Genomic DNA, 24839 nt, shown 5'->3' with positions numbered 1-24839 from the left:
GGGTATTTGGTGGACAGGATTTGTGCTAGGAATGGGGAATTGGGGGCAGGATTTAGGTTACGAGGGGGTATTTGGTGGACAGGATTTGTACTAGGAATGGGGAAATGGGAGGAGGATTTAGGCTATGAGGGGTTATTTGCTGGGCAGGATTTGTGCTAGGAATGGGGAATTGGGGGGAGGGTTTAGGCTATGAGGGGGTATTTGGTGGACAGGATTTGTGCTAGGAATGGGGAATTGGGGGGAGGATTCAGGTTACGAGGGGGTATTTGGTGGACAGGATTTGTGCTAGGAATGGGGAATTGGGGGGAGGATTTAGGCTACGAGGGGGTATTTGGTGGGCAGGATTTGTACTAGGAATGGGGAATTGGGGGAGGATTTAGGCTATGAGGGGGTATTTGGTGGACAGGATTTGTGCTAGGAGTAGGAAATTGGGGGGGGGGGGTATTTGCCAGGCAGGATTTGTGCTAGAAATGTTTTTTTGGGGAGATGATTTGTGCTAGGAGAGGGAATGTGGGGGGAGAATTTATGCTTGGGAGGGTGGGGATCAGGGTGATTTGGAAGGAAAGAGAATGTATGCTAGGAGAAGTGATTTGTAGGGAATTGGGGGTGCCAAGAGTGGGACTTCCTTACTTAGGTTAGGGAGACAATCTTACTGTCAATCTTTAAAATGAATATCATGACATAATGACGAGGCTGCCTAGTAACACCCACAAACATTACGACAATATAATATTCTCCCGGACTCTGCTGTGTTGGGTGAAGGAGCCATAAGAGCAGCATTATTTGGTAGAGTAAGCATACACCTTCCAATGAGAACATTCATGTTACTTCCTTGAAACATCAACTCCATTGTCTTACTTTATATTTACAAATGTCGTGATAATCACATCTGCTCTTTTTTTCATAATCACTGTAATAATTTACACTTTATCCACATTAATTTAAGTAGCTGTTTATCAAAATATGTGACCCTGACGTGATTTGAACACGCAACCTTCTGATCTGGAGTCAGACGCGCTACCGTTGCGCCACAGAGTCATGAGGACAAAGCTTCTTGCACTATATTTAGGTACGTACCACACCATCTGCCCCTCAACAGAACACTTACTTAGTAGACCAGCAGCAATTAGAAGGGCTTTCAATAGTTGAACACATGAACCGCTATATATTCATTCATAGTTCATGAAAAACCTGGCAAACTCTGGAGAAGGTTTTATTGATAAAGAGTGCACTGGATTTTTTTTTGTTTACAGATTTTTTCTATTAAATTTTTTGACACTTCGAGTTCTGCACTTATTTCTATACATTTTTAATTGTAATGATTTAACTGAAAACAAAGCTAGTTTATCTTAATGAATCAGCAGAGTAAGAAAACATTTGAGGTCGACGAGGGTGGGATTCAAACCCACGCGTGCAGAGCACAATGGATTAGCAGTCCATCGCCTTAACCACTCGGCCACCTCGTCACCATATTGATCTTTTTTCACATTTTTTTAAAGTGACAGTTGACCCTGAATTTAGAACAAAGATGTCTACAAATGAATATCTCCAATAAATATGTCTTAAGCTGGGTTTTGTCATATGTGTCACCTTCCACGAATGTACAGATGTGAGGTTTAAATGTAAGTACTTTTTGTCACGTACCCGGTGGAAGAATCTGATGTGATGGCTAAGACGTCTCTTATACCTCTGGCTCAGGGCCCCTGATAGAATGGACAGGTGGCATGAGAGCGCAGAGTGACATGAGTGCCTGTTAATCTTGCTAGCAGCAGAGCCAAGCAGGGTATTCAAGATGGAGCAGAAGAAATCCAACCGGGGTGGACTGACAACTCATGGGGCCCCTGGGCAATAGGGGATCATGGGGCCCCTGTGTCCTTGCCCAAACTCAAAAAAGCCTATGAAAAAGGTACCAGGGGCATCTCATGGGGCCCCCTACTGACCCCGGGCCCTCGGGCAGTGCCAGAGTTTCCAAATGGTCAGTCCGCCCCTGAATCCAACAGTGATCCACAATGGAAAGGAGTGGCTGGGTGACAGAAGGTAAGTAGCAGGCTGGAACAGGCAGGTACTGGCTGGCAGGATACAGATGACAAGCAGGCATTGGCTGCTAGCAGTCAGGTGGGGAGCAGGCACTGGCAGGTGCTTGGAGCAGATTGCTAGGTAGCATGTGGAAGAACAACAAAATCAGACATACCAGGTCGGGGACTAGTAACTGGATCAGGTACAAGTACAGAAGCATGATCCAGATGCAGGACAAGGTTGTTATTAGATCAGCAATACAAAGGCAACATGAACAGGCAGAGGTCAGGCACCAAGCCAAAGTCAGTGCTGGCAGAGTTCAAGGAATAGTCAGGACACGTCGGGGCGTTAGCTGGAATCAGAGGTAACAGGTCACAGATCACACATGAAACCCTGTAGATGAGACACCATGAACATGAGCACTGGCTCAGTTTAAATAGCCCACCTGGTGCCCACATTAGTGACAGATGCGTGTATAACTTGTATTATTTCCATACTGTTCACAGAGGCCCTGTCCTGGGTGGAAGCATTGTCCACGTTATTATCAAACCCGTTCTTCCACTATGTAAAGTTTCTGGCTCTCTGATTTACCTACAGGTTTGGTGCAAAAATCCCCCCCAAAAAGGGCTATACTTGAAAGGGAGTCACATTCTCTGGAATCCACCCAGTACAAACCACAAACCTTCAACCAGTATAAACAAGAAGGGCCGAAATGGAGTGGTCAAGTGGCCCCAACACAGCCAGACAACCACATGAGCATTCCATTTAACTGGTCCATATAACCTACGGCCACTTCAGGTCAGAACCTCTGAACCCAGCTGGTGAATTAACACCTCCGAAAGTGATTGGCCAAAGGGGGTATGTCCATTATACAACTTTTCTCTATAAATTAAATAGTCTGAAAATTGAACATTGCATTCATCTAGGAGAGTGTATTCTGGGATACAGCATTTATGGATTTCTGGTGGATGGAATGGTGATTGGCCAGTAGCATTGAGAAGTGCTTTCAATAGTTGAATATGTAAACTGGTAACTACTCATTCATAGTTCATGAAAAACCCGGCAAACTCTGACCAGTGAGCCCACACTGCTAATAACACCAAAGCTTCCAATTGGATCTCCATACAATCTATGTCCATTCTTGAATCTATTTATTCTCTAATATTCCTAATCATTGTATTCCCACCTTTTTGTTTTCTCTCATTCTCTACAGGAAGAGGGGGTAGCGGTTCAGTGACATCCTCCTCCATAATGTGGGATAAGATTGATTGCTGTCTCTGTAAATGATAGGATACCAGACAATGATTTTCCTTCCCAGTCTTTTCTTGGTGTTTACACTAGGAGGGGGAATTTGGTGGGCAGGATTTGCGCTAGAAATGGGGAATTGGGGGGAGGATTTAGGCTATGAGGGGGTATTTGGTGGGCAGGATTTGTACAAAGAATGGGGAAATGGGAGGAGGATTTAGGCTATGAGGGGGTATTTGGTGGGCAGGATTTGTGCTAGGAATGGGGAAATTGGAGGAGGATTTAGGCTATGAGGGGGTATTTGGTGGGCAAGATTTGTACTAGGAATGGGGAATTGGGAGGAGAATTTAGGCTATGAGGGGGTATTTGGTGGGCAGGATTTGTACTAGGAATGGGGAAACGGGAGGAGGATTTAGGTTATGAGGGGGTATTTGGTGGGCAGGATTTGTGCTAGGAATGGGGAATTGGGGGAGGATTTAGGCTATGAGGGGGTATTTGGTGGGCAGGATTTGTGCTAGGAATGGGGAATTGGGGGAGGATTTAGGCTATGAGGGGGTATTTGGTGGGCAGGATTTGTGCTAGGAATGGAGAATTGGGAGGAGGATTTAGGCTATGAGGGGGTATTTGGTGGACAGGATTTGTGCTAGGAATGGGGAATTGGGGGCAGGATTTAGGTTACGAGGGGGTATTTGGTGGACAGGATTTGTACTAGGAATGGGGAATTGGGGGCAGGATTTAGGCTATGAGGGGGTATTTGGTGGACAGGATTTGTACTAGGAATGGGGAAATGGGAGGAGGATTTAGGCTATGAGGGGTTATTTGCTGGGCAGGATTTGTGCTAGGAATGGGGAATTGGGGGGAGGGTTTAGGCTATGAGGGGGTATTTGGTGGACAGGATTTGTGCTAGGAATGGGGAATTGGGGGGAGGATTCAGGTTACGAGGGGGTATTTGGTGAACAGGATTTGTGCTAGGAATGGGGAATTGGGGGGAGGATTTAGGTTACGAGGGGGTATTTGGTGGACAGGACTTGTGCTAGGAATGGGGAATTGGGGGGAGGATTTAGGCTACGAGGGGGTATTTGGTGGGCAGGATTTGTACTAGGAATGGGGAATTGGGGGAGGATTTAGGCTATGAGGGGGTATTTGGTGGACAGGATTTGTGCTAGGAGTAGGAAATTGGGGGGGGGGGTATTTGCCAGGCAGGATTTGTGCTAGAAATGTTTTTTTGGGGAGATGATTTGTGCTAGGAGAGGGAATGTGGGGGGAGAATTTATGCTTGGGAGGGTGGGGATCAGGGTGATTTGGAAGGAAAGAGAATGTATGCTAGGAGAAGTGATTTGTGGGGAACTGGGGGTGCCAAGAGTGGGACTTCCTTACTTAGGTTAGGGAGACAATCTTACTGTCAATCTTTAAAATGAACATCATGACATAATGACGAGGCTGCCTAGTAACACCCACAAACATTACGACAATATAATATTCTCCCGGACTCTGCTGTGTTGGGTGAAGGAGCCATAAGAGCAGCATTATTTGGTAGTAAGCATACACCTTCCAATGAGAACATTCATGTTACTTCCTTGAAACATCAACTCCATTGTCTTACTTTATATTTACAAATGTCGTGATAATCACATCTGCTCTTTTTTTCATAATCACTGTAATAATTTACACTTTATCCACATTAATTTAAGTAGCTGTTTATCAAAATATGTGACCCTGACGTGATTTGAACACGCAACCTTCTGATCTGGAGTCAGACGCGCTACCGTTGCGCCACAGAGTCATGAGGACAAAGCTTCTTGCACTATATTTAGGTACGTACCACACCATCTGCCCCTCAACAGAACACTTACTTAGTAGACCAGCAGCAATTAGAAGGGCTTTCAATAGTTGAACACATGAACCGCTATATATTCATTCATAGTTCATGAAAAACCTGGCAAACTCTGGAGAAGGTTTTATTGATTAAAAGTGCACTGTATTTTTTTTTGTTTAGATTTTTTCTATTAAATTTTTTGACACTTCGAGTTCTGCACTTATTTCTATACATTTTTAATTGTAATGATTTAACTGAAAACAAAGCTAGTTTATCTTAATGAATCAGCACAGTAAGAAAACATTTGAGGTCGACGAGGGTGGGATTCGAACCCACGCGTGCAGAGCACAATGGATTAGCTGTCCATCGCCTTAACCACTCGGCCACCTCGTCACCATATTGATCTTTTTTCACATTTTTTTAAAGTGACAGTTGACCCTGAATTTAGAACAAAGATGTCTACAAATGAATATCTCCAATAAATATGTCTTAAGCTGGGTTTTGTCATATGTGTCACCTTCCACGAGTGTACAGATGTGAGGTTTAAATGTAAGTACTTTTTGTCACGTACCCGGTGGAAGAATCTGATGTGATGGCTAAGACGTCTCTTATACCTCTGGCTCAGGGCCCCTGATAGAATGGACAGGTGGCATGAGAGCGCAGAGTGACATGAGTGCCTGTTAATCTTGCTAGCAGCAGAGCCAAGCAGGGTATTCAAGATGGAGCAGAAGAAATCCAACCGGGGTGGACTGACAACTCATGGGGCCCCTGGGCAATAGGGGATCATGGGGCCCCTGTGTCCTTGCCCAAACTCAAAAAAGCCTATGAAAAAGGTACCAGGGGCATCTCATGGGGCCCCCTACTGACCCCGGGCCCTCGGGCAGTGCCAGAGTTTCCAAATGGTCAGTCCGCCCCTGAATCCAACAGTGATCCACAATGGAAAGGAGTGGCTGGGTGACAGGAGGTAAGTAGCAGGCTGGAACAGGCAGGTACTGGCTGGCAGGATACAGGTGACAAGCAGGCATTGGCTGCTAGCAGTCAGGTGGGGAGCAGGCACTGGCAGGTAGTAGGCAGGTGACAAGCAGGTGCTGGATGGCGGCAAGAAGGTGCTTGGAGGTGCTTGGAGCAGATTGCTAGGTAGCATGTGGAAGAACAACAAAATCAGACATACCAGGTCGGGGACTGGTAACTGGATCAGGTACAAGTACAGAAGCATGATCCAGATGCAGGACAAGGTTGTTCTTAGATCAGCAATACAAAGGCAACATGAACAGGCAGAGGTCAGGCACCAAGCCAAAGTCAGTGCTGGCAGAGTTCAAGGAATAGTCAGGACACGTCGGGGCGTTAGCTGGAATCAGATGCAGGTAACAGGTCACAGATCACACATGAAACCCTGTAGATGAGACACCATGAACATGAGCACTGGCTCAGTTTAAATAGCCCACCTGGTGCCCACATTAGTGACAGATGCGTGTATAACTTGTATTATTTCCATACTGTTCACAGAGGCCCTGTCCTGGGTGGAAGCATTGTCCACGTTATTATCAAACCCGTTCTTCCACTATGTAAAGTTTCTGGCTCTCTGATTTACCTACAGGTTTGGTGCAAAAATCCCCCCCAAAAAGGGCTATACTTGAAAGGGAGTCACATTCTCTGGAATCCACCCAGTACAAACCACAAACCTTCAACCAGTATAAACAAGAAGGGCCGAAATGGAGTGGTCAAGTGGCCCCAACACAGCCAGACAACCACATGAGCATTCCATTTAACTGGTCCATATAACCTACGGCCACTTCAGGTCAGAACCTCTGAACCCAGCTGGTGAATTAACACCTCCGAAAGTGATTGGCCAAAGGGGGTATTTCCATTATACAACTTTTCTCTATAAATTAAATAGTCTGAAAATTGAACATTGTATTCATCTAGGACAGTGGTTCTCAACCTTTCTAACGCCGCGACCCCTTAATACAGTTCCTCATGTTGTGGTGACCCCCAACCATAAAATTATTTTCGTTGCTACTTCATAACTGTAATTTTGCAGTAGGAGGAATAGTGCCACGTCATTGGTGTCAGTGGGAGGAATAGTGCCCCATCATTGGTATCAGTGGGAGGAATAGTGCCCCATCATTGGTGTCAGTGGGAGGAATAGTGCCCCGTCATTGGTGTCAGTGGGAGGAATAGTGCCCCATCATTGGTATCAGTGGGAGGAATAGTGCCCCATCATTGGTGTCAGTGGGAGGAATAGTGCCCCATCATTGGTATCAGTGGGAGGAATAGTGCCCCATCATTGGTGTCAGTGGGAGGAATAGTGCCCCGTCATTGGTGTCAGTGGGAGGAATAGTGCCCCGTCATTGGTGTCAGTGGGAGGAATAGTGCCCCGTCATTGGTGTCAGTGGGAGGAATAGTGCCCCGTCATTGGTATCAGTGGGAGGAATAGTGCCCCGTCATTGGTGTCAGTGGGAGGAATAGTGCCCCGTCATTGGTATCAGTGGGAGGAATAGTGCCCCGTCATTGGTGTCAGTGGGAGGAATAGTGCCTCGTCATTGGTGTCAGCGGGAGGAATAGTGCCCCGTCATTGGTGTCAGTGGGAGGAATAGAGCCCCATCATCGGTGTCAGTGGGAGGAATAGTGCCCCATCATTGGTGTCAGTGGGAGGAATAGTGTCCCATCATCGGTATCAGTGGGGGGAATAGTGCCCCATCATTGGTGTCAGTGGGAGGAATAGTGCCCCATCATTGGTATCAGTGGGAGGAATAGTGCCCCGTCATTGGTGTCAGTGGGAGGAATAGTGCCCCGTCATTGGTGTCAGTGGGAGGAATAGTGCCCCATCATTGGTGTCAGTGGGAGGAATAGTGCCCCATCATTGGTGTCAGTGGGAGGAATAGTGCCTCATCATTGGTGTCAGTAGGAGGAATAGTGCCTCATCATTGGTGTCAGTGGAAGGAATAGTGCTCCATCATTGGTATCAGTGGGAGGAATAGTGCCCCATCATAGGTGTCAGTGGGAGGAGGAATAGTGTCCCATCATCGGTATCAATGGGAGGAATAGTGCCCCATCATTGGTATCAGTGGGAGGAATAGTGCCCCATCATCGGTGTCAGTGGGAGGAGGAATAGTGCCCCATCATTGGTATCAGTGGGAGGAATAGTGCCCCATCATTGGTATCAGTGGGAGGAATAGTGCCCCGTCATTGGTATCAGTGGGAGGAATAGTGCCCCATCATTGGTATCAGTGGGAGGAATAGTGTCCCATCATTGGTATCAGTGGGAGGAATAGTGCCTCATCATTGGTGTCAGTAGGAGGAATAGTGCCTCATCATTGGTGTCAGTAGGAGGAATAGTGCCTCATCATTGGTGTCAGTGGAAGGAATAGTGCTCCATCATTGGTATCAGTGGGAGGAATAGTGCCCCATCATTGGTGTCGGTGGGAGGAATAGTGCCCCATCATAGGTGTCAGTGGGAGGAGGAATAGTGTCCCATCATCGATATCAATGGGAGGAATAGTGCCCCATCATTGGTATCAGTGGGAGGAATAGTGCCCCATCATAGGTGTCAGTGGGAGGAGGAATAGTGCCCCATCATTGGTGTCAGTGGGGGGAGGAATAGTGCCCCATCATAGGTGTCAGTGGGGGGAATAGTGCCCCATCATTGGTATCAGTGGGGGGAGGAATAGTGCCCCATCATAGGTGTCAGTGGGGGGAGGAATAGTGCCCCATCCTTGGTGTCAGTGGGGGGAGGAATAGTGCCCCATCCTTGGTGTCAGTGGGGGGAGGAATAGTGCCCCATCCTTGGTGTCAGTGGGGGGAGGAATAGTGCCCCAACCTTGGTGTCAGTGGGGGGAGGAATAGTGCCCCATCCTTGGTGTCAGTGGGGGGAGGAATAGTGCCCCATCCTTGGTGTCAGTGGGGGGAGGAATAGTGCCCCATCCTTGGTGTCAGTGGGGGGAGGAATAGTGCCCCATCCTTGGTGTCAGTGGGGGGAGGAATTGTGCCCCATCCTTGGTGTCAGTGGGGGGAGGAACTGTGCCCCATCGTTGGTGTCAGTGGGGGGAGGAATCGTGCCCCATCCTTGGTGTCAGTGGGGGAGGAATAGTGCCCCATCCTTGGTGTCATTTGGGGGAGGAATAGTGCCCCATCGTTGGTGTCAGTGGGAGGAATAGTGTCCCATCGTTGGTGTCAGTGGGAGGAATAGTGCCCCATTATTGGTATTAGTGACACCAATGATGGGGCACTATTCGCACTGACACCAATGATACTTACCTTGCAGACCCCTGCTCCAGCCTGGGCTCGCTCGCTCCCTCCCTCTCCCATGGTACCGACACTTACCTGTCAGCTGTCTTCCTTCTCCGGCCGCTCTCCTCCTCTTCACTCGCTCGATCTTCGCGGTGCCGCTCGGCTCCTCCTCTCCAAGCTCCACCTCCTTGCCAGTGATTGGCCGCCTGTGTGCCTCTCCTGAGCTACAGTGCCGGCGGCCAATCACAGGCGAGGATTGATCTCGAGGTGTGTCCAGATGACAGGGGCGGCATGTCATCCCGCCCACACCTGGAGACGGCGGCAGCGGCGAGGAGCGGTGTCTCGGTTCCTAAGACCATCGGAAATATGTGTTTTCCGATGGTCTTAGGCGACCCCTGTGGAAGCGTCGTTCGACCCCCAAAGGGGTCGCGACCCCCAGGTTGAGAACCGCTGATCTAGGAGAGTGTATTCTGGGATACAGCATTTATGGATTTCTGGTGGATGGAATGGTGATTGGCCAGTAGCATTGAGAAGTGCTTTCAACATGTAAACTGGTAACTACTTATTCATAGTTCATGAAAAACCCGGAAACTCTGGCTAGTAGCCCACACTGCTAATAACACCAAAGCTTCCAATTGGATCTCCATACAATCTATGTCCATTCTTGAATCTATTTATTCTCTAATATTCCCAATCATTGTATTCCCACCTTTGTGTTTTCTCTCATTCTCTACAGGAAGAGGAGGTAGCAGTTCAGTGACATCCTCCTCCATAATGTGGGATAAGATTGATTGCTGTCTCTGTAAATGATAGGATACCAGACAATGATTTTCCTGCCTAGTCTTTTCTTGGTGTTTACACTAGGAGGGGGAATTTGGGAGGAGGATTTAGGCTATGAGGGGGTATTTGGTGGGCAGGATTTGTGCTAGAAATGGGGAATTGGGGGAGGATTTAGGCTATGAGGAAGTATTTGGTGGACAGGATTTGTACTAGGAATGGGGAAATGGGAGGAGGATTTAGGCTATGAGGGGGTATTTGATGGGCAGGATTTGTACTAGGAATGGGGAAATGGGAGGAGGATTTAGGCTATGAGGGGGTATTTGGTGGGCAGGATTTGTGCTAGGAATGGGGAATTGGGGGAGGATTTAGGCTATGAGGGGGTATTTGATGGGAAGGATTTGTACTAGGAATGGGGAAATGGGAGGAGGATTTAGGCTATGAGGGGGTATTTGGTGGGCAGGATTTGTGCTATAAATGTTTTTTTGGGGAGATGATTTGTGCTAGGAGAGGGAATGTGGGGGGAGAATTTATGCTGGGGGGGTTGGGGGGGTCGGGGGGATTTGGAAGGAAAGAGAATGTATGCTAGGAGGAGGGATTTGTGGGGAATTGGGGGTGCCAAGAGTGGAATTTCCTTACTTAGGTTAGGAAGACAATCTTACTGTCAATCTTTAAAAATAATATCATGACATAATGACGAGGCTGCCTAGTAACACCCACAAACATTACGACAATATAATATTCTCCCGGACTCTGCTGTGTTGGGTGAAGGAGCCATAAGAGCAGCATTATTTGGTAGAGTAAGCATACACCTTCCAATGAGAACATTCATGTTACTTCCTTGAAACATTAACTCCATTGTCTTACTTTATATTTACAAATGTCGTGATAATCACATCTGCTCTTTTTTTTCATAATCGCTGTAATAATTTACACTTTTTACAAATTGATTTAAGTAGCCGTTTATCAAAATACAAGTGATCCTGACGTGATTTGAACACGCAACCTTCTGATCTGGAGTCAGACGCGCTACCGTTGCGCCACAGAGTCATGTGGAAGTTGTATGCACTATTTTTAGGCATGTACCACACCATCTGCCCCTCAACAGAACACTTACTAAGTAGACCAGTAGCATTTAGAAGTGCTTTCAATAGTTGAACACTTGAACCAGTAAATACTCATTCATAGTTCATGAAAAACCCAGCAAAGTCTGGCCGGTTAGCACACGATGGTAATATCACCAGAATTCCAGGTTAGATCTCCAGAAAAAGCTTGAAGCTGCCTTTGTTATGCTGTAATCTTCTTCATGTTCTTCTCTCCACCTGTGCATGTTTTCTCTATTTCTTTAGAGAAGGAGGAGGTAGCAGCTCAGTGACACCCTCCTCCATAGCATCCGGTAGGATTGGTTGCTGTCTCTATATGTGGTAGGAGACAATGATTTCCCTTCACCTGGTGTTTGCTTTTACACCTGTGTATAATAGAATGTCATTCATTTGTAGACATCTTTTTTCTAAATTCAGGGTCAACTTTCCCTTTAAAAAAATTTGAAAAAAAATGGTTGGTATGGTGACGAGGTGGCCGAGTGGTTAAGGCGATGGACTGCTAATCCATTGTGCTCTGCACGCGTGGGTTCGAATCCCACCCTTGTCGACTTGACATGTTTTCTTACTCTGCTGATTTATTAAAGTAAACTAGCTTTGTTTTCACTTAAATCATTACAACTAAAAATTTATAGAAATGAGTACAGAACTCGAAGTGTCTAAAAAATGTGAATCGACAAAATCTGTAACCAAAAAAAAAATCCAGTGCAGTCTTTATCAATAAATCCTTCTCCTTGTGAGCTTGTGGACACCACTTTCCAACACCACCACACCATGTGTGTATGTGAATCAGCCCACCTCTAAACTGACCTCCAAATTATAAGAAGTCTGAAAAGGCACATTGGTAAGTATGATGATGATTTAAAAAAAAAAAAAAAAAAAAGATTGCGGTTGCTAAGGAGTTGGCACCCACCAACATCCCTAACAACCAGTGAATAGTTGGTTATTAAGAAGCTGGCACTTCTAATCTGATGTGGCAGAGTTATAATCTGATATGGCAGAGACTGTGACAATCCCCCTGACTTTCTCACCAAACTCGTGACAGAAGGACTAGCCAATCTAAAACCGCAATGTCACGTGCGTAACTATGCCATGCCCAGCTGCACCCAGCACAACGATTTTCCAGCTGATTGAACCACAATCTATGTACCGGTAGCCTGGGAGCGATTGTTACTGGGTCAGGTTAATTACGCAATTAACCCTTCACACTGCCACCACCTCCTTTTTGTACAGAGAAAGAGGAAACTCGGCGATATCAGCTATAACACTATAATGGTTGAGATTATCGTCTGTATAACACGGTCACCGCAGACTGGTTATACAGAGGGTTAAACAAACACAGTAGCGCTCTTTTTAGAGGCAGGAATTCGTAAATTTCAATAAAGAGCTATAGAAACAGTTCAACACTTTCAGAAGGAAAGATTTATTACTAAAAGGTCCAAAGGGTGCAATAAAAATATTTACAGAAAAAAGAGGTAACCAATATATATATAAATACACAGAGAACAGCACAGCAAAGAGATAACAGAGAAAATTAGAGGGTTAAAGTACTTGCCAAAGTCCTGGGTTAGCAGATCAAGTTTAAGAGCGAAAGGGCACGGGTCTCCCCAGGTTGGTTCTGATGTTAAAAGGGAGAATTCTTCAACTTTCTTCTCTTAGGCCTGACAGCCCATTTTGTAGCTCCCTAGCAGGGAGTGTCTCTGAAGTCAAGGACCAATGCCCCGTTTAGGGAGGGAAGGTCTGAGCGGAAGGTCTGAGCGTAGACCTAAACTAGAGCCAAAATCTCTTGTAGTTCATATTTTGGCTCATAACTTTCCCTATGCACAAGTGACATTCCACCCGCGGGTAGATTATTATGCAGACACATCTGAGGAATGATTAGATATGAAATATCTACCCAATAAACCGACTACCCAGTAAACATCTAAATCCCGGAAGGGCTTGCATACCACGCACAGGCGCCTCCTGTCTGCAGACCTATCTCCATGCACCAGCTGTGCTTCTGAGTGGACCACCAACCAGCACTCCTACAGGCGACCTGTGCAACTTTGGGCCTGACTCCCGCTGTCCCACTCTCAGGGGAGTCCGGAACTTAGCCACAAGGGAAGCCCTCTCTCCATTGGCCTCCATCACCAGGTACGTGATATATAGATTTGATGCATATTTATTTTAAGAGGTCCAATGTGTCTTATAAGCTATATTTATGGTAGGAACTATGAAATATGAATTTGTGTTGAAGTTGTGTGATGTAGGAAAGTTCAGTTTTTGGTTAAAAACCGGACTCATAGATGTTTATTGTTCCTAGATTGTTTATAACTGTTTAGGGCATCATCAGGATTGATGACCAGAACCATAACTAGTGGGGGTTTATGATACTTTTGATTTTTGTGAAATATGTCTTGAGCTGGGGGTTTGTCATTGTTCTGCCCTCACTATACGTGGCGGAGGTATAATTAGACAGACAGCTAACCCTCCTCCCTTAACAACTCATTGATGCAGGCGCTAGGTCCTCTTTTCAACTTTTATTTCAGGGGAGTTAGAGTAAAACTACAAATGAAAGAAATAACATTCAATCAGTGTACACAATATACAAAATATACAATCCTGACACACTAGTCTAACTAGAAAGGGTTTTAAACATACCGGCGATGTTTCCGATAGGCTGACGACAGAACTGCAGCTGAATAAGTGTGGAGTCCTCTGGAGGAGATGTAAGATGGCTGCTAGGAAATGTCTCTAAGACCTCATGGTGAAGACCATAGGATGATGGGAAAACTACAGTGTTACAAAACACCGAACATTCGATTTTTAGACCAATCATTTCTAGGCATCAGGCAATCAGGCATTGGCTGCTAGCAGTCAGGTGGGGAGCAGGCACTGGCAGGTAGTAGGCAGGTGACAAGCAGGTGCTGGATGGTGGCAGGCAGGTGCTTGGAGGTGCTTGGAGCAGATTGCTAGGTAGCATGTGGAAGAACAACAAAATCAGACATCCCAGGTCGGGGACTGGTAACTGGATCAGGTACAAGTACAGAAGCATGATCCAGATGTAGGACAAGGTTGGTATCGGATCAACAATACAAAGGCAACATGAACAGGCAGAGGTCAGGCACCAAGCCAAAGTCAGTGCTGGCAGAGTTCAAGGAATAGTCAGGACACGTCGGGGCGTTAGCTGGAATCAGAGGTAACAGGTCACAGATCACACATGAAACCCTGTAGATGAGACACCATGAACATGAGCACTGGCTCAGTTTAAATAGCCCACCTGGTGCCCACATTAGTGACACATGCATGTATAACTTGTATTATTTCCATACTGTTCACAGAGGCCCTGTCCTGGGTGGAAGCATTGTCCACGTTATTATCAAACCCGTTCTTCCACTATGTAAAGTTTCTGGCTCTCTGATTTACCTACAGGTTTGGTGCAAAAATCCCCCCCAAAAAGGGCTATACTTGAAAGGGAGTCACATTCTCTGGAATCCACCCAGTACAAACCACAAACCTTCAACCAGTATAAACAAGAAGGGCCGAAATGGAGTGGTCAAGTGGCCCCAACACAGCCAGACAACCACGTCTGCATTCCATTTAACTGGTCCATATAACCTACGGCCACTTCAGGTCAGAACCTCTGAACCCAGCTGGTGAATTAACACCTCCGAAAGTGATTGGCCAAAGGGGGTATGTCCATTATACAACTTTTCTCTATAAATTAAATAGTCTGAAAATTGAACATTGTATTCATCTAGGAGAGTGTATTCTGGGATACAGCATTTATGGATTTCTGGTGGATGGAATGGTGATTGGCCAGTAGCATTGAGAAGTGATTTCAATAGTTGAACATGTAAACTGGTAACTACTCATTCATAGTTCATGAAAAACCCGGCAAACTCTGGCTAGTAGCCCACACTGCTAATAACACCAAAGCTTCCAATTGGATCTCCATACAATCTATGTCCATTCTTGAATCTATTTATTCTCTAATATTCCTAATCATTGTATTCCCACCTTTGTGTTTTCTCTCATTCTCTACAGGAAGAGGAGGTAGCAGTTCAGTGACATCCTCCTCCATAATGTGGGATAAGATTGATTGCTGTCTCTGTAAATGATAGGATGCCAGACAATGATTTTCCTGCCTAGTCTTTTCTTGGTGTTTACACTAGGAGGGGGAATTTGGGGGGAGGATTTATGCTATGAGGGGGTATTTGGTGGGCAGGATTTGTGCTAGGAATGGGGAATTGGGGGAGGATTTAGGCTATGAGGGAGTATTTGGTGGACAGGATTTGTACTAGGAATGGGGAAATGGGAGGAGGATTTAGGCTATGAGGGGGTATTTGATGGGCAGGATTTGTACTAGGAATGGGGAAATGGGAGGAGGATTTAGGCTATGAGGGGGTATTTGATGGGCAGGATTTGTACTAGGAATGGGGAAATGGGAGGAGGATTTAGGCTATGAGGGGGTATTTGGTGGGCAGGATTTGTACTAGGAATGGTTTTTTGGGGAGATGATTTGTGCTAGGAGAGGGAATGTGGGGGGAGAATTTATGCTGGGGGGGTTGGGGGGGTCGGGGGGATTTGGAAGGAAAGAGAATGTATGGTACGAGGAGGGATTTGTGGGGAATTGGGGGTGCCAAGAGTGGAATTTCCTTACTTAGGTTAGGAAGACAATCTTACTGTCAATCTTTAAAAATAATATCATGACATAATGACGAGGCTGCCTAGTAACACCCACAAACATTACGACAATATAATATTCTCCCGGACTCTGCTGTGTTGGGTGAAGGAGCCATAAGAGCAGCATTATTTGGTAGTAAGCATACACCTTCCAATGAGAACATTCATGTTACTTCCTTGAAACATTAACTCCATTGTCTTACTTTATATTTACAAATGTCGTGATAATCACATCTGCTCTTTTTTTTCATAATCGCTGTAATAATTTACACTTTTTACAAATTGATTTAAGTAGCCGTTTATCAAAATACAAGTGACCCTGACGTGATTTGAACACGCAACCTTCTGATCTGGAGTCAGACGCGCTACCGTTGCGCCACAGAGTCATGTGGAAGTTGTTTGCACTATTTTTAGGCATGTATCACACCATCTGCCCCTCAACAGAACACTTACTAAGTAGACCAGTAGCATTTAGAAGGGCTTTCAATAGTTGAACACTTGAACCAGTAAATACTCATTCATAGTTCATGAAAAACCCGGCAAAGTCTGGCCGGTTAGCACACGATGGTAATATCACCAGAATTCCAGGTTAGATCTCCAGAAAAGCTCGAAGCTGCCTTTGTTATGCTGTAATCTTCTTCATGTTCTTCTCTCCACCTGTGCATGTTTTCTCTATTTCTTTAGAGAAGGAGGAGGTAGCAGCTCAGTGACACCCTCCTCCATAGCATCTGGTAGGATTGGTTGCTGTCTCTATATGTGGTAGGAGACAATGATTTCCCTTCACCTGGTGTTTGCTTTTACACCTGTGTATAATAGAATGTCATTCATTTGTAGACATCTTTTTTCTAAATTCAGGGTCAACTTTCCCTTTAAAAAATTTGAAAAAAAAAGGTTGGTATGGTGACGAGGTGGCCGAGTGGTTAAGGCGATGGACTGCTAATCCATTGTGCTCTGCACGCGTGGGTTCGAATCCCATCCTCGTCGACTTGACATGTTTTCTTACTCTGCTGATTTATTAAAGTAAACTAGCTTTGTTTTCACTTAAATCATTACAACTAAAAATTTATAGAAATGAGTACAGAACTCGAAGTGTCTAAAAAAAGTGAATCGACAAAATCTGTAACCAAAAAAAAAATCCAGTGCAGTCTTTATCAATAAATCCTTCTCCTTGTGAGCTTGTGGACACCACTTTCCAACACCACCACACCATGTGTGTATGTGAATCAGCCCACCTCTAAACTGACCTCCAAATTATAAGAAGTCTGAAAAGGCACATTGGTAAGTATGATGATGATTTAAAAAAAAAAAAAAAAAGATTGCGGTTGCTAAAGAGTCGGCACCCACCAACATCCCTAACAACCAGTGAATAGTTGGTTATTAAGAAGCTGGCACTTCTAATCTGATGTGGCAGAGTTATAATCTGATATGGCAGAGACTGTGACAATCCCCCTGACTTTCTCACCAAACTCGTGACCGAAGGACTAGCCAATCTAAAACCGCAATGTCACGTGCGTAACTATGCCATGCCCAGCTGCACCCAGCACAACGATTTTCCAGCTAATTGAACCACAATCTATGTACCGGTAGCCTGGGAGCGATTTTTACTGGGTCAGGTTAATTACGCAATTAACCCTTCACACTGCCACCACCTCCTTTTTGTACAGAGAAAGAGGAAACTCGGCGATATCAGCTATAACACTATAATGGTTGAGATAATCGTCTGTATAACACGGTCACCGCAGACTGGTTATACAGAGGGTTAAAAAAACACAGTAGCGCTCTTTTTAGAGGCAGGAATTCGTAAATTTCAATAAAGAGCTATAGAAACAGTTCAACACTTTCAGAAGGAAAGATTTATTACTAAAAGGTCCAAAGGGTGCAATAAAAATATTTACAGAAAAAAGAGGTAACCAATATATATATAAATACACAGAGAACAGCACAGCAAATAGATAACAGAGAAAAGTTAGAGGGTTAAAGTACTTGCCAAAGTCCTGGGTTAGCAGATCAAGTTTAAGAGCGAAAGGGCACGGGTCTCCCCAGGTTGGTTCTGATGTTAAAAGGGAGAATTCTTCAACTTTCTTCTCTTAGGCCTGACAGCCCATTTTGTAGCTCCCTAGCAGGGAGTGTCTCTGAAGTCAAGGACCAATGCCCCGTTTAGGGAGGGAAGGTCTGAGCGGAAGGTCTGAGCGTAGACCTAAACTAGAGCCAAAATCTCTTGTAGTTCATATTTTGGCTCATAACTTTCCCTATGCACAAGTGATATTCCACCCGCGGGTAGATTATTATGCAGACACATCTGAGGAATGATTAGATATGAAATATCTACCCAATAAACCGACTACCCAGTAAACATCTAAATCCCGGAAGGGCTTGCATACCACGCACAGGCGCCTCCTGTCTGCAGACCTATCTCCATGCACCAGCTGTGCTTCTGAGTGGACCACCAACCAGCACTCCTACAGGCGACCTGTGCAACTTTGGGCCTGACTCCCGCTGTCCCACTCTCAGGGGAGTCCGGAACTTAGCCACAAGGGAAGCCCTCTCTCCATTGGCCTCCATCACCAGGTACGTGATATATAGATTTGATGCATATTTATTTTAAGAGGTCCAATGTGTCTTATAAGCTATATTTATGGTAGGAACTATGAAATATGAATTTGTGTTGAAGTTGTGTGATGTAGGAAAGTTCAGTTTTTGGTTAAAAACCGGACTCATAGATGTTTATTGTTCCTAGATTGTTTATAACTGTTTAGGGCATCATCAGGATTGATGACCAGAACCATAACTAGTGGGGGTTTATGATACTTTTGATTTTTGTGAAATATGTCTTGAGCTGGGGGTTTGTCATTGTTCTGCCCTCACTATACGTGGCGGAGGTATAATTAGACAGACAGCTAACCCTCCTCCCTTAACAACTCATTGATGCAGGCGCTAGGTCCTCTTTTCAACTTTTATTTCAGGGAAGTTAGAGTAAAACTACAAATGAAAGAAATAACATTCAATCAGTGTACACAATATACAAAATATACAGTCCTGACACACTAGTCTAGCTAGAAAGGGTTTTAAACATACCGGCGATGTTTCCGATAGGCTGACGACAGAACTGCAGCTGAATAAGTGTGGAGTCCTCTGGAGGAGATGTAAGATGGCTGCTAGGAAATGTCTCTAAGACCTCATGGTGAAGACCATAGGATGATGGGAAAACTACAGTGTTACAAAACACCGAACATTCGATTTTTAGACCAATCATTTCTAGGCATCAGGCAATCAGACAATCTTACTGTCAATCTTTAAAAATAATATCATGACATAATGACGAGGCTGCCTAGTAACACCCACAAACATTACGACAATATAATATTCTCCCGGACTCTGCTGTGTTGGGTGAAGGAGCCATAAGAGCAGCATTATTTGGTAGTAAGCATACACCTTCCAATGAGAACATTCATGTTACTTCCTTGAAACATTAACTCCATTGTCTTACTTTATATTTACAAATGTCGTGATAATCACATCTGCTCTTTTTTTCATAATCACTGTAATAATTTACACTTTATCCACATTAATTTAAGTAGCTGTTTATCAAAATATGTGACCCTGACGTGATTTGAACACGCAACCTTCTGATCTGGAGTCAGACGCGCTACCGTTGCGCCACAGAGTCATGTGGAAGTTGTATGCACTATTTTTAGGCATGTATCACACCATCTGCCCCTCAACAGAACACTTACTTACTAAGTAGACCAGTAGCATTTAGAAGTGCTTTCAATAGTTGAACACTTGAACCAGTAAATACTCATTCATAGTTCATGAAAAACCCGGCAAAGTCTGGCCGGTTAGCACACGATGGTAATATCACCAGAATTCCAGGTTAGATCTCCAGAACAGCTTGAAGCTGCATTTGTTATGCTGTAATCTTCTTCATGTTCTTCTCTCCACCTGTGCATGTTTTCTCTATTTCTTTAGAGAAGGAGGAGGTAGCAGCTCAGTGACACCCTCCTCCATAGCATCCGGTAGGATTGGTTTCTGTCTCTATATGTGGTAGGAGACAATGATTTCCCTTCACCTGGTGTCTGCTTTTACACCTGTGTATAATAGAATGTCATTCATTTGTAGACATCTTTTTTCTAAATTCAGGGTCAACTTTCCCTTTAAAAATTTTTTAAAAAAAATGGTTGGTATGGTGACGAGGTGGCCGAGTGGTTAAGGCGATGGACTGCTAATCCATTGTGCTCTGCACGCGTGGGTTCGAATCCCATCCTCGTCGACTTGACATGTTTTCTTACTCTGCTGATTTATTAAAGTAAACTAGCTTTGTTTTCACTTAAATCATTACAACTAAAAATTTATAGAAATGAGTACAGAACTCGAAGTGTCTAAAAAAAGTGAATCGACAAAATCTGTAACCAAAAAAAAAATCCAGTGCAGTCTTTATCAATAAATCCTTCTCCTTGTGAGCTTGTGGACACCACTTTCCAACACCACCACACCATGTGTGTATGTGAATCAGCCCACCTCTAAACTGACCTCCAAATTATAAGAAGTCTGAAAAGGCACATTGGTAAGTATGATGATGATTTAAAAAAAAAAAAAAAAAGATTGCGGTTGCTAAGGAGTCGGCACCCACCAACATCCCTAACAACCAGTGAATAGTTGGTTATTAAGAAGCTGGCACTTCTAATCTGATGTGGCAGAGTTATAATCTGATATGGCAGAGACTGTGACAATCCCCCTGACTTTCTCACCAAACTCGTGACCGAAGGACTAGCCAATCTAAAACCGCAATGTCACGTGCGTAACTATGCCATGCCCAGCTGCACCCAGCACAACGATTTTCCAGCTAATTGAACCACAATCTATGTACCGGTAGCCTGGGAGCGATTGTTACTGGGTCAGGTTAATTACGCAATTAACCCTTCACACTGCCACCACCTCCTTTTTGTACAGAGAAAGAGGAAACTCGGCGATATCAGCTATAACACTATAATGGTTGAGATAATCGTCTGTATAACACGGTCACCGCAGACTGGTTATACAGAGGGTTAAAAAAACACAGTAGCGCTCTTTTTAGAGGCAGGAATTCGTAAATTTCAATAAAGAGCTATAGAAACAGTTCAACACTTTCAGAAGGAAAGATTTATTACTAAAAGGTCCAAAGGGTGCAATAAAAATATTTACAGAAAAAAGAGGTAACCAATATATATATAAATACACAGAGAACAGCACAGCAAATAGATAACAGAGAAAAGTTAGAGGGTTAAAGTACTTGCCAAAGTCCTGGGTTAGCAGATCAAGTTTAAGAGCGAAAGGGCACGGGTCTCCCCAGGTTGGTTCTGATGTTAAAAGGGAGAATTCTTCAACTTTCTTCTCTTAGGCCTGACAGCCCATTTTGTAGCTCCCTAGCAGGGAGTGTCTCTGAAGTCAAGGACCAATGCCCCGTTTAGGGAGGGAAGGTCTGAGCGGAAGGTCTGAGCGTAGACCTAAACTAGAGCCAAAATCTCTTGTAGTTCATATTTTGGCTCATAACTTTCCCTATGCACAAGTGACATTCCACCCGCGGGTAGATTATTATGCAGACACATCTGAGGAATGATTAGATATGAAATATCTACCCAATAAACCGACTACCCAGTAAACATCTAAATCCCGGAAGGGCTTGCATACCACGCACAGGCGCCTCCTGTCTGCAGACCTATCTCCATGCACCAGCTGTGCTTCTGAGTGGACCACCAACCAGCACTCCTACAGGCGACCTGTGCAACTTTGGGCCTGACTCCCGCTGTCCCACTCTCAGGGGAGTCCGGAACTTAGCCACAAGGGAAGCCCTCTCTCCATTGGCCTCCATCACCAGGTACGTGATATATAGATTTGATGCATATTTATTTTAAGAGGTCCAATGTGTCTTATAAGCTATATTTATGGTAGGAACTATGAAATATGAATTTGTGTTGAAGTTGTGTGATGTAGGAAAGTTCAGTTTTTGGTTAAAAACCGGACTCATAGATGTTTATTGTTCCTAGATTGTTTATAACTGTTTAGGGCATCATCAGGATTGATGACCAGAACCATAACTAGTGGGGGTTTATGATACTTTTGATTTTTGTGAAATATGTCTTGAGCTGGGGGTTTGTCATTGTTCTGCCCTCACTATACGTGGCGGAGGTATAATTAGACAGACAGCTAACCCTCCTCCCTTAACAACTCATTGATGCAGGCGCTAGGTCCTCTTTTCAACTTTTATTTCAGGGGAGTTAGAGTAAAACTACAAATGAAAGAAATAACATTCAATCAGTGTACACAATATACAAAATATACAATCCTGACACACTAGTCTAACTAGAAAGGGTTTTAAACATACCGGCGATGTTTCCGATAGGCTGACGACAGAACTGCAGCTGAATAAGTGTGGAGTCCTCTGGAGGAGATGTAAGATGGCTGCTAGGAAATGTCTCTAAGACCTCATGGTGAAGACCATAGGATGATGGGAAAACTACAGTGTTACAAAACACCGAACATTCGATTTTTAGACCAATCATTTCTAGGCATCAGGCAATCAGGCATTGGCTGCTAGCAGTCAGGTGGGGAGCAGGCACTGGCAGGTAGTAGGCAGGTGACAAGCAGGTGCTGGATGGTGGCAGGCAGGTGCTTGGAGGTGCTTGGAACAGATTGCTAGGTAGCATGTGGAAGAACAACAAAATCAGACATACCAGGTCGGGGACTGGTAACTGGATCAAGTACAGAAGCATGATCCAGATGTAGGACAGGGTTGGTATCGGATCAGCAATACAAGGGCAACATGAGCAGGCAGAGGTCAGGCACCAAGCCAAAGTCAGTGCTGGCAGAGTTCAAGGAATAGTCAGGACAAGTCAGGGCGTTAGCTGGAATCAGATGCAGGTAACAGGTCACAGATCACACATGAAACACTGTAGATGAGACACCATGAACATGAGCACTGGCTCAGTTTAAATAGCCCACCTGGTGCCCACATTAGTGACAGATGCGTGTATAACTTGTATTATTTCCATACTGTTCACAGAGGCCCTGTCCTGGGTGGAAGCATTGTCCACGTTATTATCAAACCCGTTCTTCCACTAAGCAAAGTTATTTGTTCTCTGATTTACCTACAGGTTTGGTGCAAAAATCCCCCCCAAAAAGGGTTATACTTGAAAGGGAGTCACATTCTCTGGAATCCACCCAGTACAAACCACAAACCTTCAACCAGTATAAACAAGAATGACCGAAATGGAGTGGTCAAGTGGCCCCAACACAGCCAGACAACCACGTCTGCATTCCATTTAACTGGTCCATATAACCTACGGCCACTTCAGGTCAGAACCTCTGAACCCAGCTGGTGAATTAACACCTCCGAAGGTGATTGGCCAAAGGGGGTATGTCCATTATACAACTTTTCTCTATAAATTAAATAGTCTGAAAATTGAACATTGTATTCATCTAGGAGAGTGTATTCTGGGATACAGCATTTATGGATTTCTGGTGGATGGAATGGTAATGTTTTTTGATGTTTTTCTCCCTCCTTTATTTTATAGCATATTGCTATAATTTTTGTATGTCCTTGTTCTTTTTTGTATTTTTCAAATATTTACGTTTGTAGCTATTTTTTGCAGTGCTCACCTAGGCATGTTAAATTGCAAAATGGATAAATGCCTTTCATGTACTAAATTAAGAATTCATACTCCTAGAAAGATTGGAAAATATGGTATGTTATGTTAGCAGTGCCTGTGTGCTTAATATAAGTTTGTTGGTAATCTATGTGAAATTGCATTGTGTGTCTGCGGATTATGTGACATTTTGGGCCACATAGACGTCAATGGGAACTCATGAAAAAACACAGGAAAAACTTATGAACAATATATGAAAACACTTTAAAAAGCATGAAAATGCAGAAGAAGGTGTGTAATGTAGATTCCAGGTTATGTCTTTTTCATTCTTAAAATCAAGTCACATTGCTGTAAACTATAGGGCAGAATAAAGTTGTCAACATTTGAATAAATGTTAATGAAATTCCCAATGACCCCGACGTGATTTGAACACGCAACCTTCTGATCTGGAGTAGGACGCGCTACCATTGCGCCACAGAGTCACTTTGTGCATAGAAAACAAAACACTTGTTATGTAGCCTAGTAGTAGTAAGAAGCCCTTCCAATAGTTTGAATGGACAAACTGGTATATACTTCTACTTCTGGAAAAACCCAGCAACCTCTGGCTGCTTAGCTCACACTGCTAATAAATCCAGAGTTTCCAGTTAGCTCTCCATACAAGCGATTTTGTAAGCTGCATTTGTTTACTCTGTAATACTCTTCATCTTTTTCCTCTCTGTGTTTTCTCGAATTCTCTAGAGGAGGGGGAGGTAATAGCTTGGTGACATCCTCCTCCAGAATGTCAAATAGGATTGGTTGCTCTCTCTGTATTTGACTGGATACCAGACAATGATTTTCCTTCATCTTGGTGTTTGCATGTGCACTCATGTACAACAGAATATCGTTCCCTTCTAGAAATCTTCCTTAAAATTCAATATCAATTTTCAATTAAAAAAAAATGGAAAATATTGTTGTTATTTAACACTCCTGCATGATGAGGTGGCTGAGTGGTTAAGGCGATGGACTACTAATTTCTTTTTGATTGTTCGGATCCCATCCTTGTCGGCTGGATGTATTTAGTTCTTATCCATCAGTAGACCATTAAAGGAGAAGTATAGCCAAAGCTATACTTACCTGTGCTGTGCAATGGTTTTGCAGAGCATGACTTGGCCCCGTCCCCACCCCCTCCTCATCGGCTGTGATTGACAGCAGTGGGAGCCACTCAAAAATACCACATACAGCCTCAAGGCGTCTTCAGAGCCTGTAATTTGAAAGGATGTGCTATTTTAAATGTGGCTATTGAAGCCACATGAAAAGACCCTCTCATCTATCGGTATATACCCCCTATGGCAGAGACCACCAAGCAGTGACCTTTTTTGCCGTAAC

General features: G+C 44.4%; 10 non-coding genes across 10 annotated transcripts; 3 read left to right on the top strand and 7 right to left on the bottom strand.

Annotated features, from left to right (window-relative positions):
• Positions 1-966: 966 nt before the first annotated feature.
• On the bottom strand, positions 967-1038 carry TRNAW-CCA (transfer RNA tryptophan (anticodon CCA)). Its single transcript has one exon. It is a non-coding gene; the product is annotated as a tRNA-Trp (tRNA).
• Positions 1039-1384: 346 nt separating this feature from the next.
• Positions 1385-1466, bottom strand: TRNAS-GCU (transfer RNA serine (anticodon GCU)). Its single transcript has one exon. It is a non-coding gene; the product is annotated as a tRNA-Ser (tRNA).
• A 3506-nt stretch (positions 1467-4972) lies between these two features.
• Positions 4973-5044, bottom strand: TRNAW-CCA (transfer RNA tryptophan (anticodon CCA)). Its single transcript has one exon. It is a non-coding gene; the product is annotated as a tRNA-Trp (tRNA).
• Positions 5045-11062: 6018 nt separating this feature from the next.
• On the bottom strand, positions 11063-11134 carry TRNAW-CCA (transfer RNA tryptophan (anticodon CCA)). The gene has a single exon. It is a non-coding gene; the product is annotated as a tRNA-Trp (tRNA).
• Positions 11135-11652: 518 nt separating this feature from the next.
• Positions 11653-11734, top strand: TRNAS-GCU (transfer RNA serine (anticodon GCU)). Its single transcript has one exon. It is a non-coding gene; the product is annotated as a tRNA-Ser (tRNA).
• Positions 11735-16166: 4432 nt separating this feature from the next.
• On the bottom strand, positions 16167-16238 carry TRNAW-CCA (transfer RNA tryptophan (anticodon CCA)). The gene has a single exon. It is a non-coding gene; the product is annotated as a tRNA-Trp (tRNA).
• Positions 16239-16754: 516 nt separating this feature from the next.
• Positions 16755-16836, top strand: TRNAS-GCU (transfer RNA serine (anticodon GCU)). Its single transcript has one exon. It is a non-coding gene; the product is annotated as a tRNA-Ser (tRNA).
• Positions 16837-19447: 2611 nt separating this feature from the next.
• On the bottom strand, positions 19448-19519 carry TRNAW-CCA (transfer RNA tryptophan (anticodon CCA)). Its single transcript has one exon. It is a non-coding gene; the product is annotated as a tRNA-Trp (tRNA).
• Positions 19520-20040: 521 nt separating this feature from the next.
• On the top strand, positions 20041-20122 carry TRNAS-GCU (transfer RNA serine (anticodon GCU)). Its single transcript has one exon. It is a non-coding gene; the product is annotated as a tRNA-Ser (tRNA).
• A 3762-nt stretch (positions 20123-23884) lies between these two features.
• Positions 23885-23956, bottom strand: TRNAW-CCA (transfer RNA tryptophan (anticodon CCA)). The gene has a single exon. It is a non-coding gene; the product is annotated as a tRNA-Trp (tRNA).
• Positions 23957-24839: the final 883 nt, after the last annotated feature.

This window comes from Staurois parvus, unplaced genomic scaffold (assembly GCF_062004578.1).
Source record: "Staurois parvus isolate SC_StPar_1 unplaced genomic scaffold, SC_StPar_1.0 ptg001287l, whole genome shotgun sequence".
Classification (NCBI taxonomy): domain Eukaryota; kingdom Metazoa; phylum Chordata; class Amphibia; order Anura; family Ranidae; genus Staurois; species Staurois parvus.
Note: the sequence above shows the minus strand (reverse complement) of the source record. Positions and strands in the feature narration are given on the sequence as shown.